Source organism: Rousettus aegyptiacus, unplaced genomic scaffold (genome assembly GCF_014176215.1).
Source record: "Rousettus aegyptiacus isolate mRouAeg1 unplaced genomic scaffold, mRouAeg1.p scaffold_m13_p_12, whole genome shotgun sequence".
NCBI lineage: Eukaryota > Metazoa > Chordata > Mammalia > Chiroptera > Pteropodidae > Rousettus > Rousettus aegyptiacus.
The window spans coordinates 54148322-54174601 of NW_023416287.1; positions in this window are offsets into that span (position 1 = coordinate 54148322).

Below are 26280 nucleotides of genomic sequence, written 5' to 3' on the forward strand. Positions count from 1 at the left end.
TGAAAACAAGAAAGCTTGTGATGCTCAAATTAAAACTTTCTTAAAAGCCAGCCTCCTCAAATGTCAGGAAACATCACTGCTTTTTTTTTTTTTTTTTTTTTTTTTTTTTTTTTTTTTTTTTGATGCTTTGCACTTTACAGTGTATCCTAAAAAAAAATAGCTCAAGGTGTGAGTTCCAGAGACTCTTTTTCATGTTTCCTCTGTTTCAGTTTACTCAATGTCTGGGTTTTAGAATCTAGAATTATTGGTCATGTGCTCATCCTGTTGGGAAAAATGCCTTTTGAAACACCATTCAAAAGAGCAGAAAACTTACTGTGTTTCCTCTGTAGCCTTCAATTAAAGAATTTAGTTAATTGAATCTACTTGAAACTGTCATGTGGCCTGAAAACTGTATTAAAACCTACCTCCCAATTCATTCTGCATCATTTAATCATTGCCACAGCCAGAGAAAAGGGATCTGCAGAATCCCACAACTTTTTTATTCACTGAATAGTGGCACTCATATTCCAAAAAAGTTAAAATATTTTGTGAAACTATTTATGCCTGGAAATTATTTCCTAATCTATAAAAATTATACTCAGTGACAATCTATAATTTAGAATCTTCTTTAATTCTTTCTTTTGCAAATTCAACTAGTATCTTAATCTGCTCAAGCTGCTATAACAAAATACCACAGACTGGGGGGCTTAAACAACAGAAATTTATTTCTCAGTTTTAGAGACTGGAAGTCTAAGATCAAGGTCCTGGCAGATTCGGTATCTGGCAAGGCCCCTCTTCCTGTTGTAAGTGGTTGCCATGTTTGTCATGTCTCTTCCTTTTTTTTTTTTAATAAGGGCAATAATTTGATCATAAAGCCCCACCTTCATGAACAAATATAATCCTAATAACCTTCCAAAGGCCTTATCTCCAAATACAATCACATTGGGTAGTAAGGCTTCAGAATATAAACTTGGGGGTGGGGTATAGACACAAACATTTAATCCATAGCAACTAGCAACTAAAATGAAACAAAAAATGAGATAGAGGCAGCATGTGCAAAAGTTTCTGAAAAAATTAAATTGGACATAGTAGAAGAATGGAAAATATGCTTCATGGATATCAGCATTGAAGTATCATGAAGTCAAACACAAGCAACCTTTAAATTCTGTTTCATTATGGCCCAGCATGGAGGCAATGTTTTTGACCTTGGCTGTTACTTTGTAAAATGATGCATCCAGAACAGTACAATAGCTAAGAAAAAAAAAGTCTCCATATTGGCCCCTTACCTGAGAGCACAACCTCAGAGTCATGTTGGCAAATTGAAGCAGTCAGCATGACGTCAGAAGCCACACTTCAGTCTGCAAGAGGTCATTGTGAAGGGTAACAGTCACCAGGATCATTACACTAGGTGAAGCCCATACAAGCTGACTTCTTGCATGATAAAGAAAAAACCGATGGAGGCGGCACTTTTCCCATCAACAATGTGACTGCCACCCACTCAGATCTCTATTTCCTTACAATAATGATGTATTCAAGATGAGAAGTATAGATTGACTTTTTGTACCTCATTAAGCTTATCCTCCTGTTTTCCAAGCAGGAGTTTAAAAAACTGTGGTGACTGCCTGAAATTCTATCATAGTCTACTGAATAAGTAAATGCAGGTTTTCAAAAAGTGTTGATAACGGTACTGTATGAGAAATTTTATAGCCAAGTTTTGAGATCATTTACAAAGTTTCACTGGTATAACCTGGAAGTAGCTGGGTTCAGGTTTTCCTATAGTCCGTGTGTGTGTATGTGTGTGTGTGTGTGCGCACGCACGCACGTGCGCATGAGATATATATATATATATATATATATATATATATATATATATATATATAGAGAGAGAGAGAGAGAGAGAGAGAGAGAGAGAGAGAGAGAGAGAGAGAGAGAACTGAGATCTGGGAGGTGTGGAACCATAGCATGATTTGGCTTGCTAACGTAATCCTTTATAGTAGAATTTTACTGAAGGATGCAGAAAGATAACGTGGAAAGAGTTCTAATTTTGGTTTTGTTCCTTTCTATTTTGTGAACCTAGATAAGTCACGTGTGTATTTGATTTTGAATTCAGTTTCCTCCTCTCTAAAAAGCAGGCTTGGATTACATGGGTCTCAGCATTCTTCCAAACCCAAACTCTAACATGCTTCGACTCTACCATCGAAGTCACATCTTTGTGGAACAAACATGAATTTTGGAGTCAATAACTTGGGTTTTTACTTGCTATGTAATGCTGAGAAAACTTTGCTTTTCTGACAGCCCATGTCTTCTTCTTTAATATGAAAATTCTAGCATCCCTTCAGCATGGTTGGGATATCTTAAACAATGTCAGGTAGCCTGGTGCCTGGAACAGAATAGCGTTCAATTTTGATGGTCATAATAATTGGTATTAAGAGAAAGGTTACTGTTCTTAGAATAAGAAGATGATTGTTGAATAGGCCAGGTGATCCTGGTAACTTTGGTTTGTGATAAAGCCAGTGTTTTTAGAACATTTAAAATTAGAGACCCTATATGTTTTATTTTAATTCTTGATTTCTTAAGAAGGTGTTTCAAACAAGGCCCTTCTGTCTGTTTTTTTTTTTTTTCTGTTTCCCAGCTGTAGCAAAGATAAAATCAAGAACTGTATGAAAGCAATCAGTCCCAAAATCCATATAAATCCTATTTATCTACCTCTTTAAGTGGTTTCATTTCTCATAACATCCAAGTTTAAAATTTTGGACACCTGATTGTTGTGCTGATTTCATTCCACTAGTAATAGTGTTGTTGTTGTTGTTGTTGTTTGTTGTTGTTGTTGTTGTTAGACTCTAACCATGCCGGACCTGGTGCTTTTATATGATGTTCATATACTTCTTCTACTTCCATCTTCACAAAAGCCCTTGGGTACTTTCATTATTGTATTTCACAGATGAAGAAGCCAAGGCTCAAAAAGTTTGAGTAGCTTACCAAATGTCATTCAGCCTCAAAGCAGGAGGAAATCCATGACTCTTTCGAAAATTTGGATTGTTCCAACTATAATTTTCTACATCACAAAAAGTCAATCATTCAATTTTTTTCTATGTTTTTATGTTTAAGTCATAAATTAAGTAAACAGAAGGCAGTTTTTAAAAATATATATTTTGAGTTTTTCATCTACTTCCGAAATGTAAAAAATACTCTGAATAGGTTGTCTGCAAAGTAGCTTAAAATTGCTGAGTGGAATGTTTTGCCAAATCAATTCATTGCAAAGTTGAAAAATCAACGTTTTTAAGTATCATATAGCAAGTCAGAGGCTAAATAAAGATTTCAATTTTGGTCTCTGAGTTTTCTATCTGCTTCTTAATCCCCAGGCTACCTGAGTCCTAAATTTATGTGGAATCAGAACCTATATTTGATCTTGGAATAAAAATAACAAAGAAAAAAATTAGTTTTAATTATGCCAGGGGTTAGAATTTTAAACATTTTTTTAACTTCAAAATGCTTTTAGTCAGTTTTATGCCTTCTTGGCCTGAAAATGTGGATGTTTTTCTGCATTTACTTTAGCACTATACATCATGTATTTTTAATGCTAATCATATTCTTTATGGCTCTTTACAAATCTTAAAAAGCCTGCCTTAAACAGTGAATATACAATGTAGCTGAAATTTATGAGTATCATTTGAGCTGAGCATTCACATAAAAAAAAAGGCTATAATAATGATTAGACTAAATGCATCGGGAAGAGAAAGATGTCAGACAGAACCTTGGACACTTAAATTAATAGAAGAGAATGACCAGTCCAACCCTGGTAAGGAGCAATAATAATGACAATACAAAGCATTACAAAACCTCAGTGAATTATAAATTATGGACTGCTCCTTTTTGAGATATTTCTAAAATCTTAACAGATTGAACATGTATATAAAAAAACACAATTCTGTCCTTCCTTATACTGTATTTCACTGGCTTAACCCCAATAGTTTATAAATCAGAGATTTAGAGAACATCCATCAAGCATGGTGTATCAATCGGATTCCCATAGCAGTAATGCAGCATAATAAACGAACCCTAAATCTATCTCATTTGCTTAAAATATCAGTGATTTTCCTCTTGCTCAGTGCTCTGCACATCAGCTAGTATGGTTCTGTCTTAGGCTGTGGGTTGAGTTCAGGTCTGCTCCAAAGACCTTTTTTCTGAGGTCAGTGGCTACCTGAGTCTCATCCTTCTTGTGGAAGATGTCATAAACTCGAAGAGGCAAACAGAAACATGTGATACTTATAGCTGTGAATTGACAGTTTCACTTCCACTCACATTCTATTAAGTTAAAGCCAATCATATGACCAAGCCCAACTTCATTGGGGCACTGAAGTATTTGCTATGGTTCACCATGGTAAGGATATGCTAAACACTCAAAACTTCCTACCTTCCAACCAATCTAATACACAAACAACAAAACAAACAACTCTGTTGACTTTTTATGCTTTATTTTACTATTATACATGGAAACTTAAAGGATATCTAGTGAATAGATGAAAAGAAGGGGTGGTTAAAAATGTAGTGAGGAGATAATGCATGGAATTAAGGTTTCATGGATATAAACTGTCTTAACATGACCTTGAATATGACTTTCCCACAAATTTAAAAGAAAAATTTCTTTGGCAAATTTTCAGACCTATAATTTAAAACCTCATCATATTAATATTTAACCATTTTCCTTCACATTTAGGTTGCTTTTACATCCCTCCAAATGTGGATTATTATGGCTTCAAGTTTGAAATACTATAAATATTGTGGTTTAGTGCTTTTAAATTTCATAGCTACAAGTATGTACAGAGTGCTTTTTCATTACAGGATAAATTTGTTGGGAATCTTCTAAATGCTTAATCGTAGCTCGGGCAACATAGGGGATTTGGAGGGGAAAATATAGATAAATCTGAATAAAGAAGAAGCATAGAATTAAAAATTTTGGAGACCAAAAACTTTTTTTAAAAAGTTGTTTAATCTCAGATGATTTTGGACAGATTTGAGAATCTTTATTACAAGCAGACAGATATTTTCATACACAGTATTGTGAACTGGCACAATTTTTACAACATGACCTTAGAATTTTAGGTTGTCTTGTGACATTGCCTCATTTTATAAATGAGGAAATACAAGAGACTTTTCAAAGTCATAAAACTATTAGTGTCAGAGCTTTGAATTATCAGCCCAGTGCCTCTTTTTTTTTTTTTTTTTTGCATAGAAATGAATGATATCCTTTGTCTTAGTATAACGAGTTGGATGAGAGGCAATTGACCTGAGATACCTATTCACATTCATCAAATATTTGTGTGGGGGCTTTTGGTAAATTACTTTCATACGTATGACTTAATGTTCTTATCTGTAAAAACTAACATATTTGCCTTCTAACAGTCTCTAAAAACCATTTTAAAGATTAATGGGATTGATACAGCTACTATGAAAAACAGTACGAAGGTTCCTCAAAAAACTAAGAATTGATCTACCATATGACTCAGCAATCTGCCTACTGGATATTTACTCCAAAGACTTGAAGACCCATAATCAAAAAGATATTTGCACATCGATGTTCATAGCAGCACTATTCACAGTGGCCAGGACATGGAAGCAACTAAAGCATCCTATGATAGATGATTGGCTAAAGAAGCTGTGGTACATATATACAATGGAATATTACTCAGCCATAAGAAGAGATGAAATATTGCCATTTGTGACAACATAAATATACTTCAAGATAATCATGCTAAGCAAAATAAGTCAGACCGAAAAAGCTGAAAATCGTGTGATATCACCTATATGTGGGATATAAACCTAAAAGCAACAAATGAACAGGACAAACAAACATTATTACCAGCTCTGAAAGAGACCCACAGTTACTGGATAAGATGGAAGCAGTACAGTGGAGTCAGCTTCCTTTATTGCTCCCAGGTTGGGGCAGGTACAACTGCTCCATGCCTCATAGTCACCTATGCATAACTCTAGTATTTTTCTCACTGTGAGTGTCAGTCTTCCTTATTTGAATGAGTTATTTGATGTTGAATACCATGTTTAATTTATCTCTGTAAACCAAATGCCTAGCACAGCATCTAGAACTGAGTAATATCAAAAGAAATATTTGTCAAATCAGTAAAAAACCTAAGATTCTTTTGAGCTTCTTAGGATTCTAGTCATGGTTGTCTGGCACTTAGACATAAATGGTCATTGTGTATAAGGCTCTAGATTATTAAGGTGGATTTTATTTTTTAATTAAGTTTATTGGGGTAACATTGGTTAATACAATTATATAATTTTCAGGTGTACGTTATAATTTCACATCTGTTTAATCTACTGTGTGTTTACCACCCAAGTCCAGTTTCCTTCAGCTATCATATATTTCATCCCCTTTAACTACTTCACCCTCCCCCACCTCCCTATATTTGACCCCCTTTAACTCGTCTACCACTCCCCTTCTCCCCCTCCCCCTATCCTCTGGTAACCACTAGTCTATAGTACATGTCCTTGAGTCTCTGTTTGTTTGTCCTATTGATTTGTTGCTTTTAGGTTTATATCCCACATATAAGTGATATCATGCGATTTTAAGCTTTTTCAGTATGACTTATTTCACTTAGCATGATTATCTTGAGGTATATCCATGTTGTTGCAAATGGTGGTATTTCATCTCTTCTTATGACTAAGTAATATTCCATTGTATATATGTACCACAGCTTCTTTAGCCAATCATCTATCGTAGGACACTTTAGTTGCTTCTGTATTCCGGCCACTGTGAATAGTGCTACTATGAACATTGATGTGCAAATATCTTTTGGGATATGGGATTTCAAGTCTTTGGGGTAAATACCCAGTAGAGGGATTGCTGAGTCATATGGTAGATCAATTCTTAGTTTTTTGAGGAACCTCCATACTGTTTTCTTTAGTGGCTGTACCAATTTGCAGTCCCACCAACAGTGTATGAGGGTTCCTTTTTCTCCACATCCTCTCCAACATTTGTTATTACTTGTCCTGTTGATTATAGCTATTCTAACAGGTGTGAGATGATATCTCATTGTGGTTTTGATTTGAATTTCCCTAAGAGCTAGTGATGTTGAACATCTTTTCAAATATTTGTTGTCCATTTGTATGTCCTCTAGGGAGAAGTGTCCGTTTAGGTCCTATGCTCATTTTTTGATTGGATCATTTTGTTGTTGTTGTTGTTGTTATTGTTGTTGTTGTTATTGAGTTGTATGAGTTCTTTTTATATTTTGGACATTATATCATTATCAGAGGTGTTGCTTGCAAATATATTTTCCCATTTAGATGGTTGTCTCTTTACTTTATTGATGATTTATTTTGCTAAGCAGTAGCTTTTTAGTTTGATGTAATCCCATTAATTTAGTTTAGCTTTTACTTCCCTTGCTTCTGAGGTCGAATTCATGAAATCCTCTTTAAGTCCAAGGTCCTTGGATTAGTTCCTATGTTTTCTTCTATGCATTTTATTGTTTCCGGTCTTACATTCAGGTCCTTAATCCATTTTGAGTTAATTTTGTTGTGTGAACAGTCTAGTTTCATTCTTTTGCGGGAGGATTTCAAGTTCTCCCCAGCACCATTTATTGAAGAGGCTTTCCTTTCTCCACTTTATGTTTTTGGCTTTTTTGTTGAAAATTATTTGCCCACATAAATATGGATTTACTTGAAGACTCTTGATTCTGTTCCACTTGTCTGTGTCTGTTTTTCTGCCAATACCATGTTATTTTGATTACTGTCACTTTGTAGTATAATTTAAAATCAGGCAGAGTGATCCTTCCAGGCTTGTTCTTTTTTCTCAGGATGGCTTTGGCAATTCAGGGCCTTTTGTGCTTCCATACAAATCTGATGATTTTTTGTTCTATTTCTTTAAAAAATGCCAATAGAATTTTGATGGGGATTGCATTAAATCTGTATAATGCTTCAGGTAATATGGTCATTTTAACTGTTGAATCTTCCAATCTAAGAACATAGAATATATTCTTTCCATTTCTTTGTGTGTTCATTTCTTTTAACAGAGTCTGTAGATTTCATTACATAGGTCCTTCAGATGTTTCGTTAAATTTATTCCTAGGTATTTTATTCTTTTTGTTGTAATTGCAAAAGGAATTATTTTTTCCACTTCTTTTCTGACACTTAATTATTAGAATGTAGGAAGGCTATGGATTTTAGAACATTGCCTTTTATATCTTTCTCTTGCCTGATTGCACTTGGTAGGATGTCCAATTTATATTGAATGACAGTGGCAATAGTGGACAGCCTTGCCTTGTTCCTGATCTTAGAGGGAAGGTTTTTAGTTTTTCACCATTAAGTATAATGTTGGCTGAGGGTTTGTCATAGATGGCCTTTATTATATTAAGGTACTTTCCGTTTATACCTATTTTTTTGTGTTTTGATCATAAGTGGATGCCGTATCTTGTCGAAGGCCTTTTCTGCATTAATTGATATGATCATATGATTCTTATTTTTTTAATTTATGTGGTGTATCACATTAATCTATTTGTGTATGTTGAGCCATCCCTATGCCTCTGGGATGAGGCCCACTTGATTGTAGTGTATAATATATTTAATATGTTGCTGTATTCGGTTTTGGTCATATCTTGTTTAGGACTTTTGTATCTGTGTTTATGAAAGATATTGGTCTGTAGTTTTCTTAACCAGGTTTTGGTATCAGAGTAATATTGGACTTATAAAATGAATTGGGAAGTATTGCCTCCTCTTCAAATTTTGGCAGAGTTTGAGGAGAATAGGTACTAAATCTTTTAATGTTTGGTAGAATTCACTAGTGAAGCCATCTAGTCCTGTACTTTTACTTTTTGGTAGGTTTTTTTATGATTGTTTCAATTTTCATACTGCTGATCAGTCTATTTAGATTTTCCAGTTCTTGATTCAGTCTAGGAAGGTTGTATTTTTCTAAGTACTGGTCCATTTCTTCTAGGCTATTAGATTTGGCATTACATATTTTTTCATAGTATTCTTGTATGATCATTTATATTTCTGCAGTGTCTGCCATAATTTCTGCCTTCTCATCCCTGGTTTTGTTTACTTGTGTCCTTTCTCTTTTTTCCTCAGTGAGTCTAGCCAAGGATTTGTCAATTTTATTCTCTCTTTTAAAGAACCAGCTCTTTCTTGTATTTATTTTTTCTATTGTTTTTGTTTTTAATTTCATTAATTTCTGCTCTAATTTTGATGATTTCTTTCCTTCTGCTGACTTTAGCCATATTTGTTTTCCATTTTCTAGTTTACTAAGATGAAGCGTTAGGTTGTTTATTTGGACTCATTCTTGTTTTTGAAGATAGGCTTGTAATGATTTGAAATTTCCTGTTAGACCGTTTTTGCTGTGTCCCAAAAGTTTTGATATGTTGTACTAGCATTATAATTCATTTCTAAGTATCTCTTGATCTCTCTTTTTATTTCTTCTCTGACCCAGTTATCTTTCAATAGCATGTTGTTTAATCTCCATGTATTTGTGGTTCTTACTGATTTCTTTCTGCAGTTTATCTCTACTTTTAAAGCATTATGATCAGAGAATATGGTTGGTATGATTTCACACTTCTTATATTTGTTGAAGCTATCTCTGTGTCCCAGTATGTGGTCGATTTTTGAGAATGTTCTATGTGCACTAGAGAGGAATGTATAAGCAGCTGTTTTGGGATGCAAGGCTCTGCAAATGTGAATTATGTCCAGTTGGTGTAATGTGTCATTTAAGGGTGTTATTTCCTTATTGGTTTTCTGTTGGGATGATCTGTCCATATCTGACAGTGAGATATTTAGGTCTCCTATTATGATAGTGTTTTGGTCTGTTTCTCTCTTTAGTTCTGTTAGTAATTGCTTTACATATTTAGGGGCTCCCTGATTGGGAGCATAGATATTAATAAGTGTTATGTCTTCTTGGTGCATGATCCTCTTTATCATTATAAAGTGTCCCTCAGTATCTTTCTTTACCTTTTTGATTTTGGAGTCTATTTCGTCCGACATTAGTACCGCTTTTCTCTGAATGCCATTTGCTTGAAATATCATTTTCCACCCTTTCCCTTTAAGTCTATATTTGTCTTTGGAGCTGAGATGTGTCTCCTGGAGGTAGCATAAGGTTGGGTTTTGTTTTTTGATCCATTCTGCAACTCCGTGCTTTTTTATTGGTGAATTCAATCCATTTACATTTAAGGTGATTATTGAAATGTGAGATCTTTTTATAGCTATTTTATCTTTTACTTTCTGGTAGCTCATTGTTTCCATTGCTTCCTTGCCCTTGTGTTTCTGTTTTCTTTATTTTGGTTGGCTTTTGTGGGTTTTGTTTCTGGTTCTTCTTGTTTTGTATTATATACTTCAGTTCTGAATCTTTGGTGTAAGGTTACCATTATGAATATGTAAAGGACATATAGTGTACACACACACACACACACACACACACACACACACACGTAGCCATCCATTTTCTTTTGCGCATGCTTTATATCCATTACCCTTTGCAAATTTGGACCTTCACGTCCTCCTCCTTTCATTCATTGTTATCTCAGTTTTTCTCTATGTATGCTGAATGTTCATTTCTATATTATTATAACAATTCTCTTCTCATCATTTAAGCTTATAATGCCCTGTTCTTAGTAAAGATTACACTCCTCAAATTCTATTTGCCTGATAGTCACTTTACTCCTAATTATGTTTGTTTGTTTGTTTTTTATCATTTTATTTTAGGTAAACTGACCCCTCTCAATATTTTCTGTAGTGCACGGCCTCATAGTGGAGAATTCCCTTAATTTTTGTATATCTAGGAAGGTCTTAATTTCTCCTTCATACCTAAAGGAGAGCTTAGCTGGGTACATTATTCTAGGCTGTTAGTTCCTTTCACTTAGTTGTTTAAATATTTGATTCCATTCTTTTCTGGCTTGTAAAGTTTGCGCTGAGAAGTCCAAAGATAATCTAATGGGCTTACCTTTATAAATTACTGTTTTTTTTTCTCCCTGGCTGCCCTGAGAATTCTGTCTTTGTCATTGATTTTTGATAATTTTAATACAATTTGTCTTGATGAAGGCCTCTTGGGGTTGAGATAATTGTGTGTTCTGTTGACTTCTTGAATTCCAAGCTATAGCTCATTCCTTAGATTTGTGAAATTCTCATCCACTCTTTGTCTGAAAATGCTTTCTAGTCCCCGTTGCTTTTTCTCACCTTCAGTAATGCCCATTATTATTATGTTTCCTCTCCTGATGGTATTATCTAGTTCTTGAATTTCTCTTTCATTATTTTTCATTCTTTGATTTCTCTCTTCTTCCTTCTGATTTATTTCTAGATTTCTGTCTTTGATATCACTGATCCTTTTCTCCATTCGGTCGACTCTATTTCCCAAGCTTGCTATTTCATTTTTCAAATCTTATAGTGTTTTTTTTTTTTTTATCTCCAGAAGATCTATTCTATTCTTTTCGAGGGCTTCAATCTCCTTGTTCTGCTCATCTTCTTGTATTTTCAATTCCTGAAATTGTTGATATGATTCATTTCAGAATGCATTGAGTTTTTTCAGAAGTGCATCCTGAATTCTCTGCCATTTAAGTTGCATATTTTTATGTTGTAAGCTTATTTTTCTTTCTGAAATCCTTTTCACCTTGGTTGTTCATGGTGATTAATGGACTATTTCTCCACCTGGGCATTAATGGAAGTGCATTTAGCTTTTTTTCCCCCAGAAAGATTTATTATATAAAGGTCTCTTTTTAGCGTGTTGCAAAGAAAGCTCTTTTCTTTTGGTTTCCCGTAAGTGGCGCCTAAGCCTCTTATATCCCTGCTTTATTTAAAGCCTTAATAATGCCCCCACCACCACCTTTTTTTTTTTTATAGACATTTAATTATGCTCGCTACTCTCAGTCAGTCCCTGTCCGTGTTAGCGACAGTTTCAGTAGTGTTTGCGTAGATTCCCCTGGGGCTCCGCGATGTTCCATCTTGGAGCTATGAGGGGAGGGGCCTTCTGGATTAGGGGTTGAAGGCTATGACTCAGCCTTGGTTTTGCAACTGCAGCTGGTAATAATCAACTGTTGTTTCTCTGCCTTCCACTTCTCTGATGACTGGGCCTTGCCACCAGCCAGCCACAGGCAGCTCACAGCTTTTCCAGGAAGGATGGTTCAGGGAACTCACTGTTCCTTCTCCCCTCCACTTCCTCCTATAGGGAGCTGGGAGAGGCAGCTTCCTGTTTCTCCCAGTCCACTGCCGGACACCTGGGTTTCTGACCTGTGGTAACTGATGCACAGATCCCATGCTCGGAGGTGCTGTTGTGCAGTTTAGGTATTTTTTGTTGCATTTTAGATGTTCAGTTTATTGTTATTTCAAGGGGGAGAGGTCTAGGGAAGTCTTTCATTCCACCGTATTTCTAAAGACTCCTAAGGTGGATTTTAAATGTAGGACAATTTCTATATTCCTAGAATTATTGCCATTTCACCCCCTTTGAAAAAAAAAATTCTGTTCTAAATCACTCACAACACTTATGACTTGTTTATACTTGGTGTTAAATGGAAAACCTTAAAGAGAAGGAATGATTGATTGAACATGGTAGAAGAGGAACAGAAGGTGAATTAAGGATAACAGTGTTTAAACAAACCAAATCTGTAATCATCATTGCAATAAACTTCATGGTTATTATTTGCCATTAAAATGTCACTAACATTTCATATAAATGTTATTGAAAGATTTTTTACAATGAAAACATTTATTCTCAAAAACATGTTAATGAAAGATCTAAATAGTATGTATTTTAATCAATTTTCTAATAAACAAGGAAATAAAACACATGCTTATTTGGCTTAAATGTATTTCAAGATATTATATTGAAGACATTTAAAAAATAATCAGAAATTAATGTTCAATGAAGAAAGGAGTTAAAGAATTAAAAGTGTATATTATGAAGTTTTAAAAAATATTGTTTACTAGGGTTCAAATAAAATAAAAATCATAAAAGCCAACGCATATTTGAAAATTCAACATAAACTATAAAAACTTGCCTCTTCACTGATTATAAAAGTAATTTATTAGAATACAGATCGGACTGTACCGCAGAAGAAAAAATATTTTCGAAGCATCAGGTGGTAGTTGGATAGGATGACCTTTATTGTCCTTTCCAACCCAGAGAGTCTGTAAATAGATAAAAACCCAATAATGAGGAAGGTGTTAATGACACACCATAGCATGCTCTATTTTAAGAACGAATATTTTAAATGTCAATATATTATTTGTTTTTAATGCCGCTAACTTTTATCATTAAAATATCCGTGCTACTATTTCTCATTCAAACCTCTAATGATAGACTGTGACCTTTTTCTGGAAGGAAAAAGGCAGTCTGTCTGAATTCTTGTTACAAAGAAGTAATGCAAATGAAAGAGGTTCCAATTCCCAAAAGTTGCTAAATGACACCCTCCAGCTATATTTGCTAGTCTCCAGAGGGTAATTAAATTGCAGATGGGGAATATATCTGTGATTTATTTTTAGGAGGTCAGGTTGGAGAAAATAAAATATACCTGACCTTTAAGTTTTTAGGTTTGTAGGGGATTGTTGGTGAAGTTGGTTATGACTTAAGATTTTCAGTGTGTGATAAGAAATTTCAATCAGTAACAGTGCTGTTTACTCTAACAGAGTCAGTCGCAAATTATAGCACATAATAAGAAACTATGCTAAAATCACAGCAATAGTTTGCTATGCCAAGCACAGATGTTACGGCTCATTTATGAAGAAGTGTGCTTAAAATCTGTAGTTTATTTGCACATTAGCAAATAGCAATAGAAAACCTATCAGGATAGAAGTCATTCCAAACTTGGCAAATGGACAGAGGAAAGCAATCTTTGGGTGAACTAGTTTCTACTATCTCCTTTTTAGTAGTTTTACTAATGTTAATGTAGACATACTGCATACACTGGTTGATCTTTCAAAATAGTTAAAACTGTTTAATACGTGAACTTGAAATTTTGGCATTTTATTCTCCTTTTTAGAATGTAGATGAGAAGGTACTTGGTTAAAATGCCAGCTTTAGCTCATTGAATATGAAACCTTTATTACATGTTTCTTAGGTGTGTGGGAAGATATAATGTAAATTTGGAAGCGAGTTTTGTATTACTAAATCTGTTAAATTTTTATATGTAGGTTGCCTAGGGGATATAAGGCAGGGGATTAAGAAAGCAGGTGTTTACAATTTAAAGAGACATCTTACGGATAGCAGCTTGCAGAACTTTATGTGTGGGTGACTGTTTTGCAAGGTGCAGGCTACCAACTCAAATATTGGCTTTGGGATAAGGAATTGTGATTTTTTCCCCAAGTAAATCTAAAAATGTTTAGATGCATTTAGTATGGAATAGATTAGCAAACTGAGCATTCTCCATTTTGAGTTTAAGAATAACAGAACTTTGTATGTGAAATTTTTTTCATGGGGAAACTGAGTCAGAAATTATGTGTGGGTTGTGAATTAGAAAAAAGTATCTTCATAATAAAAATTTAATATTTAATTATAGTCAGCCCCAACTCTAACCCAGCTTAACAGACTTGCACATTTCTGATCTGAAGGCAGGTTCTGGTGAAAAGGGTGTATTGTGGAAATGGTGGCCCCGGGTATTCCTAATTTAATGTCCAAATATTTCTGATGTAGCAAGATTTAAATTGTCAGAAGTTTAATAGAAATGTAAAACAATATACAAAATAAGATACATAAATTGTGAATCATCAGTCATAGCTCAATTTACCCTGTGGTAGTAGTAAAACTTGCAAATATTCCATCTAGCTAATAGAGAGATCTACCATTATCATGTTAAATTATCTCTGCCCTCTCCTACCCTCGCAATTATATTTTTTTTCATCCTGCATCTGTGTTCTTCTAAGTGTGAATGTTCAGATTAAGCTACTGCAGCTATTGCTGCTCTATCCCCTACGAGGAACCTAGTACTTCCTATGTAACAAGTATAAACTAATGAAAAGTCTTTACATGAATTAAATTGTTTGACTTTCTTAAAAATCCTGTGAAGTCAGTAGTTTCATTAACCTTTTTTCATTAATGAGGAACCTGAAGCTTAAAAGGATTTGAGGCAGACAGTTCAACTGCTTAACCCATGTCTTAACTACTGTTCTATATATTTCTAATGTTAATGATACATTTGCCATTAGAATTTTAGAAGTTTAAAAGCTTCATATCACCTTCAATGTCAATGCTAGTTAGGACCTATTTCACAAGATATCACTTCCAGGCTTATTTCATATTATACATATTGTCTTATACTTGATCTCTGAGCCTGGCTGTCATGAGCCGACTCTATGTTCTCCTATTCCCAGGATGAAGCCATAAATGTGTGCAGGCTATTAATTATTAATTAAATAACTATTTGTATGTCTACTATTGGGTGCTAATTTTGAGACACAAAGAATGGGTAACGCCCAGCCTCTGCCAAAAAGAGGGGGAGGTGAAGAGAAAAGCATATTAATCAATAACACAATTATTTTTATTGTTCAATGCCTTTTCTTCCAGAGGACTTTGTCGTATGACATCCAGGCTGTCTATATTTATCAGGTGTTCTGCTTTAGCTGCTATGCCTTCCTAACTTGACTCCCCCTCACCACCACCTATGGCTCTAGTATTGCATTGAGATTCATTCATTTACTAAATATACAATGATTATACAGGAATTTTAGGAGACTAATAATAATACTCTTTTTTCCCCACCTGTGTTTGGAACCAATCGATATGAACAATAAGGGTCTGAGAGCTGACTATAAAATAATGTTTCATAATAAATATAAAGTTATTTGGAGATTGCGGCTGAGATTATTGAAGTCAGTTGCTAATACACAGTTCCCCAATGCAACAGGAAGCCCCAGGAAACCACAGTCCATGAGCCCAGGCCCCTGCTACTGTATAGTAGAGAAACCATATGTACTCTCTCATCTCACATTGCAGATCTTGAAGAAAAAAGAATGAGATAGGTGAAGAGCAGAGCATATCTGGTTTATGTTAATTTATCGACTAATCAGGAGGAGTGAGGTAAAGAGAGGTGGAGAAAAGCCAGGAATGTCACTCTAGTGAAGGCCCCCCAGTATGGACACATGAGCAACAAGAAACAAAGGTTTCTTACAACATATTAGACTAGATTAAAAGATGTAGTTAAAAGATTTCAGTCAAATGAAAATCCACATGCAGAAACAGGCAATTCTAATATAGGGAGGTTAGGTTACTACTTTTTTTCAAGGTCATTGGGCTTAATTGACAAGTAGAACTGTAAGGTATTTAAAGTGTACAGTGTGGTGATTTAATATATGTGTACATTATGAAAGGATTCCCACCACTGAGTTAATTAATACATTCATCAGTTAACATATTTACCTTTTGTGTGTGTGTGACAATATTTAGGTTCTACTCTCTTAGTAAATTTTAATTATACAATACAGTGTTATAAATTATAGTCATTATGATATGCATTAGATTCTCAGATCTTATTCATCTCATAACTGAAAGTTCGTACTGTTTTGCCAACCTCTTGTGTCCCCACCTCTACTCCACAGCCCCTGGCAATCACCTTTTCTGTTTCCATGAGTTTGGCTTATTTTTTTCTGAATTCTATGTATGAGTAATACCATGTAGTATTTGTCTTCCTCTGTCTGGCTTCTTTCACTTAGCATAATGCCCTCCATGTTCATCTATGTTGTCAAAAATGACAGGATTTTCTTCTTAATGATGAAATAATATTCCATTGTATATTTTCTCTATCCATTTATCTGTTGTTGATGGACACTTATGTAAATAATGCTGCAATGAACATGGCTGTTGTGAATAATGCTACAATGAACATGAGAGAGAAGATATCTTTTCAATGATTTTTTTTTTTTTTTGGATATATACCTAGAAATGAGATTGCTGGATCAAATGGTAGTTCAATTTTTATTCCTTGTAGAACCTCATCCTGTTTTCCATAGTGGCTGTACCAGTTTACATTATAGGGAGATTAGTTTTACAATACAGCTCTGAGTGTTATAGAATGTGTCAGAGATAAATTCCCCAAAGAGATGACACTAGCTGACTCTTGAGAAAGGAGTAGGAGGTTGCCAGGGAAACAGCAGTGGGGCAGTGCGAGCACGTTCCCACAGAGGAATAGCACACATACAGGTTCTAAGGCTTGATATATTTGGAGAATTACAACTGTTTTAATGTTATCAGAATATAAACTGTCAAAGGTGATATAATATGTCAGAATATGAGGCCAGATGGGAGAAAAACTTGGTGACTCCCTGTTCCCTATTTCTGAGGGTGGTTGTTTTTGAAGACTTTAAATTTGCTCTGCCGATTGACCTAACATTGTGCTACTTGCAGAGAGAATCCCAAGGCACTTTTGCTTTAAGTGTAGGACTCTTTCTTTCTTCGTTCATTTCAGTCTTACAGTCTTTGAGATTTCTTGTACTTGTACTGCCACCTCGTACTTCCAGGAAAGTCAGATGCCATTCTAAAAACATGATTGAAAATAAGAAGCAATTCTTACTTTGGGGATATTAGTTTTTTCTAATTTAGGCTCAGTTTTTATATTTTTATGGTAGGTTAGAAAATAGCATTGTTTTGACAATCAATGGTGCTTGCAAACTCTGGGGCCAGATGACTGGCTGTTTACTGCCAATCTTGTATTGATAAGTCCACCACAGTCTTTCAGATTCTTAGCTAGGCTGACCTCTAATAGCAGGGTGATAGCTTACTTCATCCCCTGAGCATGCTCACAAAATATTATCCTGCTCTTAGTGGAGTTCACTCATCAAGGAGCCTGTCAGATGGTTAGGCCTACTTATCATTTCAAATTTATATTAAGTAAAAACATTGAAAGGTTTGGAGGGCAACTCCACATATTTTAGTTTTGTTTGTCACATTAAAATTCTATTCCAGAGCCCCTGAAAGTTATATTTACCACCATGATTTATTATGTAGGCTTTTCATAAGGAACTATTCTTTTTGATAGTCACGTGCGTTTATATAGGGTGTAACAGTTTACAAAATGCTTTCTTATACATTAGTTCATTTACCTTGATAACAAATCAATAAGATGGGACAATAGTTATTTTCTCCTTTTTACAAAAGTGGAAACTGAGACTTAGAGAAGTTGAGTCTCTTGGAAATGTGACATGAACCACATATGTAATTTCAGTAGAAATGTGACATGAACCGCTTATGTAATTTAAAATATTCTAGTTTCCACATTAAACAGAGTTGTGATAACTCTAAACAACTTTACATACACACTTTTTTCTTGTTTTCCCTGAGAAGAACATCATATATTTTTGTATTACTTGATTATTCCCACAGATGTGATCTGTGAACCCTGAAGTAGCACTCCCTAATAAAGTGACTGAGCATAAACCCAAATATAATGAACAGAAAGCTTTAACCAACACACATTAACTAAAGAATAAGTTCAATTTTATATTTTAGGAATGAAGGGGCACACCCAATAATTTGTGTTAAAATGCTTATGCAAATACTTTACATAAAGAAAGTTTTCTAAATAAACTTAAGAGTTTACATCTAATCCTTCTCTAGTATCTTTTTTTGCTTTGGTCCTACTAACTGCAGTCTGTGTAGGCCAAAATTTCATTCCTATTGATTGTTTAGTGTGGGTAGAAAAGGTAGGTGGACATTTTTATTGGCTAAATGAAAGATACCCTTTTATGAGATTCATCGTCTGTTTTCCTGAAATAGCAACATTGTACAGGTAGCTAAAAGGAAAAATCTCAGTCTCTCTAGGTGGCTTCAGCAGGATTTTATTTCTACAATTACTCAAAGGTCTGAAAATCTTTTCTCTATACTTGATTCTAGGAGGCTCCATTTTTTCCTACCAAAAAGTCCAAACCAAAATAAAACAAGAAACAAACTCTAAATACTTTTGTTGAAAAAAACTTCCAGAGATAGTGCATCAGAACTCCCAGATAAAATAAGAGGCTGTTGTTTTCTAGTCCTTCCAGACTAAGCACTGAACTCTGCTATCTCTAAGCATTTTCATAGCTGGCTCTTTGTACCATCACCAACCATTTATAATCATCTGCTGAAACTGGCCAATTAAGTATACAAGTTTGTGGCCTTTCATGAAATCTTCTCTAATTCCCTCTTAATTGGAATTAACGTTTTCCTCTGGGTTCCCCTAATATTCTGTTTGTAATTCTTTATAGAAAATAATCACATTGCCTTCTATGTTGTTTTAGGTTGAAAAAAATTCAGTTGCTTTTTTTTTTTTTTTTACAATTTTTCAATTATAGTTGACATACAATATTATATTAGTTTCAGGTGCACAAAATCATGATTAGACATTTATATACTTTACAAAGTGATCACCCTGATTAGTCTAGTACCCATATGATGCCATATGTAGTTATTATAATATTATTGACTGTATTCCCTGTGCTATACTTTACATCCCCATGACTATTGCGATTGCTGCTTTTTGTAGATAAAAAGTATTCACTTTCATATGCTTCAACTTACTATAATTAACTTATATAATTCTGAATATACACATACTCATACATCTATGAGATAGAATCTATGTCAAGTTAACTTCCTAGTCTCCAATAGCATCTTGGTCATAGCTGTCCTTTAATAAGTGTTTGTTGACTTGAACCAAATGAGATAAAAATGAAATGCATGTTGGAAAAATAGAATCATATTAATTAACTCTCTTCCCCAAATAACTTATAGATTGCATGTGCCTTGCAGGTTTTAAATTTCAAGGATATTGAGAGACTTCAACCTGGTGTGCTGAGATGTTAATTTAAGTAGAGGGTGCCAAGGGAATATGAAATAATTAAGTTCCATATTTTAAATAATGCTAGTTGTAATCAGGGAAGCGATTGTGTTGCTAATGAGCAGAGTGTGTGTACATGTGCTCTTTTTATTTGTTTTATTTTTTAGTAGACTTAGTTTGAGGTAAAAAAAATTTTAATAAGTTGAGAGAAGACAAAGTCTTCCTGGTGCCAAAATAATTGGTTTGGCTGAGTTGACAGACGGAACTGACAATGGACAATTTTTTTATTTGTTTATGTGTGATAAATATATAATAGAGAAACCAGATGCTATCTTCATATTCTGTTTTAATATTGAGATTTAATGAAATTATAATAGAAAGACAGGCAGTTTCAAAATCAATGAGCTATTCTTTAAATTTGTTAATTTTTCTGTGTAGACCTGTTCAGCAGATGCAACTGGATTACAACAATGATATTTCTGGTATGTATCTGTGCCAAAGACAATAGCATTAAGAATTCAGAAAGAGGAGCACCTTATGGATTTAATGTATCTGATATGAAATTTTAATATTAAACAATCTAGTCAGTTTGAAATTCAAGGTCTCTGAATTCTCAATTACACATTGGTCTCAAACTATGGCTAAACTGAATATGAGTCAAATTGTGTGAGACAAAGTTCACACTTTGTCTTGAGCAGCTGCATATCACCTCATATGGTCATGAAAAGATTAATGCAAACTTGGGTTTCTCATTCCAGTTCAGAACAAGAAGGGTCACCCCAGCTTCAGATTTTTCTAGGGGAATCAGCTGAGTTGACATTGGCTTTGTTGAAGCAACTGGCTTTGCCCAATCTTGCTTTGTTTTCTACTCTTTCCTCATACAAGTATTGATCCCAAGAATTTTCCCAGGAAGTTCCTTATATACTCATCTTTGTCTCAGAGTCTATCTTCGTGGAGCCCAATTTATAACAATAGCAAATTAGGAGAGAGGAGATGTGTTCTAAACTGACAGAGCTTTGAATAAGACTTGAGGCTAAAGAAAATCAACAAAAACCAAGTGCTTCTACTTCCATACTATTACTGAAGAGGTCCAGTTAGTTGCCTGCATTTGCCAATACTACAGCAGGGACTTGACCTCATAGGGCCTTATTGTTTTGGCTTCAGGGTGGATTAGAGGTTCTGCCTGTCCTTTGTGTTCCTACTTGGCTGGTTCCAGTGTGAGGTTACTTATATATCTGATCTATAGTTGTTCCAACAAATCAGTTTAGTTGAGTGCTATCCCAGATCCAGAAAACTTTCCAGAAGCAATGTCCAAATTTGAGTTTGAGAATATCCTGAAATAGTCTGAGTTGGATATGAGTGGTTGTAGTTTCCCTCTTGCCTCTGGAGTTTATTGCAAAAGACTTGAAATCCTAGTTATTCTAGGGTGTTCATGTGGGAATGTCTGAATAGGATAAGAATCATACTTTAACCATTTTGCGCAGGTTGGAGTGTTCTGGGTCCATCACTGGAGAGATTCAATTTTCTGGGCTTGCTTTTATGATTTTTTTCAAGATAGTATAAAACCTACTAGACCAGTGAAGGGTTTTTATATCCTGTGCATATTTTTGAAAGACTCCCACATGACACAGAGCAAGTAGTTCAAGGGTAGTTTGTTCTCAATGCCATCATTCTGTGTGAAAATGCACCTATCAGAACCAACCTCCCCATTCTGGGCTCCCTCTCTTTTTCTTTTCTTTTCCTCTCTGTTTTAAATTGTCTTTTATAATTATCTTGGAAGACTACTATTAGTTGTATTTTTAAAAATTTGTATAACTATTCTGAATGAGTCAGCATTCATATTGAGAGAAATTTAAGATAATAGTCAAGCTTACTCTAAATAGAACTGATTATCTATTGCCATTGCTAATTTGATGAGGCTGGTAAGAAGAAACAGAGAATACCAAGCCCAGAAAGCAGATGACATGGAAACTTGGCATAGTATAAAGAAATATGATACCTTTTAAATCTGTATTTATTTATTTTTTAGGTGTTATCTTTAGAAAAAGATTTTTCTATATTTCTCAAGAGAGCAGGAATAGAATTAATGGGTGCATGTCAGAGAGAGGAAGAGGAAGTACTTTCTAATAACTATTCTCTTGAATTGAAATGGCTTGTCTTACTAGGTGATAAGTTCCATCCGATTAAAGTGTTCAGGGATAATCAAGGTATATACTTGAGATACTTTCCTCTGGGCAGAGAACTAGATGAGGTAGATTGCTACATTGATACTCTTCTGTGATCACATTTCCCAGTATTTATGCCCTGTGTAACCCTCTTTCTTATTGATCCTGAGTTTGGCCATGTGACTTGCTCTGGCCAATGATACATTGGCACACATAGTCCAGGCCAAGGCTTGATGAATGCTTGTACATTGGGGCTTGTTATCTTGCAACACTCCCTCTTAGAAGCAAAGTGTTGTGCTACAAAGAAGCTTGGTCTAGACTACTCATCTGAGAGGCTTTTGGAGGGAAGTACCTCCAGCTGAATGTAGCTACATGAGTGATTTCATTCATATCACAGAGAGCAGAAAACTACCCAAGACAGCTCAGAATTATTAGAAATAATACACTATTGTTGTAAGCCACTAAATTTGGGGGTGGTTTATTATGCAGGCATACATAATAGAAAAACTGAATTACATATTCTCTGGGATCCTCTACAATTTTTTTTTTCTCTCCAACTAATTGTAAATACTAGAACAAAGAACTTGAATAGATGAAAAAGCACGTGGTTATAAGCTAGCCTCTGAGATACTGTGGCTCATTCCTTTGCTTTGGAGAAATGTACATTTAAACTTTCTCTACTTTGTAACAATCTGGCAAGTACATAAATACCTACCACAAAAGGAAATCTTATCTATCCTCTTTTGCTGACTGATCCTGATTGTGTGGCAGATTGTGTGAATATTGAGATAGTATGCTGCCTTCAAACTGAGATGAAAATGAAGATATCAAAATATCCCTCATATTGTCACGATTCTGCATCTTTGACCCGGTTAAATGTAATTTAATAACACTGTTTGATTCCATACACTGTTTCCTCATCTATTAAATGAGATTCCACAGCCAGTTAGTAGGGGAAAAGAAAAAGGTAGACTATAATTCAATGTGTCCTTCAAAAATAAATTTGATGGGATTTTATTTACTTATTTATTTTTTATGCCTAAGCACCTGGTCTTCCTAGGTGGTCTCCCAAGTACTAACCAGACCCAACACTGCTTAGCTTTCACTGATGGGATTTTATATTTGCCTTACAATTTTTCTTAATAATTATTGCCTGTTCTTCCTTTTTTTTGAGAAAGATGAGAGACCAAGGGTATTTCAGGCATACTCATCGTACCTTCTGGAAAACTACCTAAACATGGAGGCCCTGCTTCAAATCTATAGGGTCCTCCATGAGATAAATGAAGAAGCATGTAATAGAACATCTTGTGGAGGAAGCGTGAGGAGAAAATTGAAGCGATTATAACAAGAAGAAGTTGGTTCCTTTTCTCACATGTTATTGAAGGACAGTGGTGACATTGTCCTGTGCATTTTATGTTGGCAACAAGAGACTCTAAATGAACACTAACAGGGTGCAGGGGGTGAGGGTATGGGCCAAACTGGGAGTCTTGGAGTTGAAGATGTGGACTGATCTGAAATAGGAGTAGGTGGGGAGAAAAGCAGCCTTGGGTCAGAGCCCAGTCTGCTCTAGGAGAGAAGGCTCAAGTGCTGGCTCCTAGCTTCCCTCATGCTTGAGCTCTACTTTTTAGCATCTGGCATTATGGAGATGTTGTTAGAGCATCACTGAGGGGCATATAAAACTACTTTTACTATGGTACATCCATTCTTTTATAAGCTTACCTCCTGAACCTGAGGTGAAAACCCCATCACCCACAACAAAACACCACGGTCTTCATTTTCTTTCTTTAAGCTCTTTTCCAACTGACCAAGAACCTGACTGCTTGAAAACCCGTTCCTAGGATACAGAATAAAAATGTATTGGATTTGTGTGTGTGTTTGTGTGTGTGTGTTTGTGTGTGTGTGTGTGTGTGTGTGTGTTTAGGGGGTGGGGGACTTAAACGGGCAATAGCCATTATTATTTATTATAAAACAAGTCATAGTTTGTATGTCTTCAAAAGTAATATCAGATGTAGATTCTTCACTGTCATATATTTTTAAAGTTTCATTGAATTGCATTTAAGGGGAAAATGTGTTATTTTAAGTGCAGTGTTCATATTAAAGAAATATTAAAACTGGCTCAAAAAAGAATAAAACAGTTAATACTTATTAAATGCTTATTGTTTTCCAGACATTTTTCTGTCATTAATTAATTTATTCTTCTAACAAGCCATAAGATAGATCCTGTTATTTTCCATAGTAATAGCTGAGGAAATGGAGGAATAGAGAAATCATGGAGCTAGTTGAAGGTCACTCTGGCAAAATAAAGATGCCCACCAATTCTTTGGCACACTCTCATTGAGAGGAGTCCCCTCTTCTTGAACCTGGTGGGTTCTGTGTGTCTGCTTTGACTGAAAGATTGTGGCAGAAGTGATGCTTTGCCAGTTTTGGGGTTTAAGACTTAAGGGTTTGGCAACTTCCACTTGTCTCTTTGAACCCTTGCTCTTAGACTCCTGACACACATTTAAAGTCTGATGACCCTCAATTCATTATGTTGGGAGGAGGCTGAAGGGAGACAAGCGGAGGGGTCATGTGTAAGATTGATGCCCAATGAGCCCCCACTTGTCATGGCTGTAGCTCCCAGCTATTCAAGTCACCCAGCTAAAGCTCCAGACATTTTAATACTCAGAGGAACATTTTCTACTGTGCCATCAGAATTCCTGACTCACAGATTCATGAGTAAAATAAATGATTATTGTTTTAAGCCACAGAATGTTGAGGTAATTTGTTTTGCAGCAATAGATAAATAGAATAGTCACACAGTTATTATGTGTAGAACCCAAGTGGATCAACCCAAGTGATCTGGCTCCAGAGTATATGTGCTCAACAACTATTCTAATATATATATATATATATATATATATATATATATATTACCCCAAATGTTTTGCCATTTAGTTCAAACAGCGGTTTTCCCACCTCTGTAGCATACTCTGCAATAGGCTTTTCCTTTAGCCTAATTTATTGTCCTGTGAAGCTCATAGCCACCTGATGCATTGTGTGCTTGTGTTCTTGCTTGTTCTCCCTTCATCCCCACCCAAATAAACCATACAGAAGGGCAGAGGTTTGCCTGAGCTGTTCACTGCTGTATTCCCAGAGCCTAGAATAGTGCCCAGCATAAAGAAGACACTAAATATTTTTGAGTGAATGAATAAATGATAGAAATATTTCATTTTAAAGTGAGTAAAATGAGGAATGCCTTTTGTTTCAGTCACTTGAGACATTCTGTGTAGCTATTCTGGTTTACTTTTCATGAAGGAGAAGGTAAAAGGTCAGAAATAGAGGGTACTACACAAAAAAAAATGGATGATAAATTAACCTCATAAGGCAATTACCTGAATTTACCCCAGGATAGGAAAAGTCAAAATGGCAAAAGATAAAAAAGCATTTGAGATGTGCTGCATGTTATTGAAAACAATATTTTTTTTCTGACTGCAAATCTGATAGTGAAATCTGCAGAGAGGATGTGCAGAGGAGTGCCATCTACTCCACAGGGTGGTTCAAATGTGACATGATATAACTTGGAAGAATTTGAGTAATGACTGACCTCCAAGACATGTTGACTGAATTAGTTAAATAGGTCAAAATGAAATTATTTTGTTGGTTATAGAAGAAAAATAAGGTAATTATAATTTTCTAGAAACCTTAGAGCGAAGATTGATCTTTTCAGATTCTGGTGAGGTATTAAGAAAAATCAATCTACATGATAGTTAACTGTAGTACATAGTAAGTTAAAAGTCTGACATAAAATGAGGTTCCGTTACAACATATCACCAAAAAAGATTTTGTAAATGAACTGTTCAATAGGGAGACAATGACAAATTGGGAAATGCCTTCAGATATAGCTTTTTTCAGTCAAGAGTATGCTTTGTGTGTTATTAGTCATTCTGGCTACAGAAGAAAGAGTTAAATCTGAATGATGTAACAGATTTAAACACTTTAATAAATGATAGTGATGTCACTGAGAAATTATCAGCTTCTAAATCAATCGAGGAGGCCAAACTTAGACCAAAACTAAATATATTCCAGTAGATGTGCTGCAGTGGGAACTGGGAAACTGCTCTCCATATGGCATGGGTGAGTATTAAGCTCCCTCAGGAAATTTAAACAATTCTCTGTGGGCACTTAACTCATGTTTCATGATGTGAGTTTTAGAATCGTTTTCAAAAATTGGCACATAAAACCAAAGCTGTAGCTTTAGTCTAAAATAAAGAGAAGAATCATTTCCTCTAGACATAAATTGCCAGTTCAACATTTCTGTGAAGAGAAAAATTGGGTGCTACTCATTTGGAGAACTGAAAGACAAAAGGTCATGGTTAGTTTTACTTAATGAATTAAGTTAATATATTTTTTTAATTACATAGATG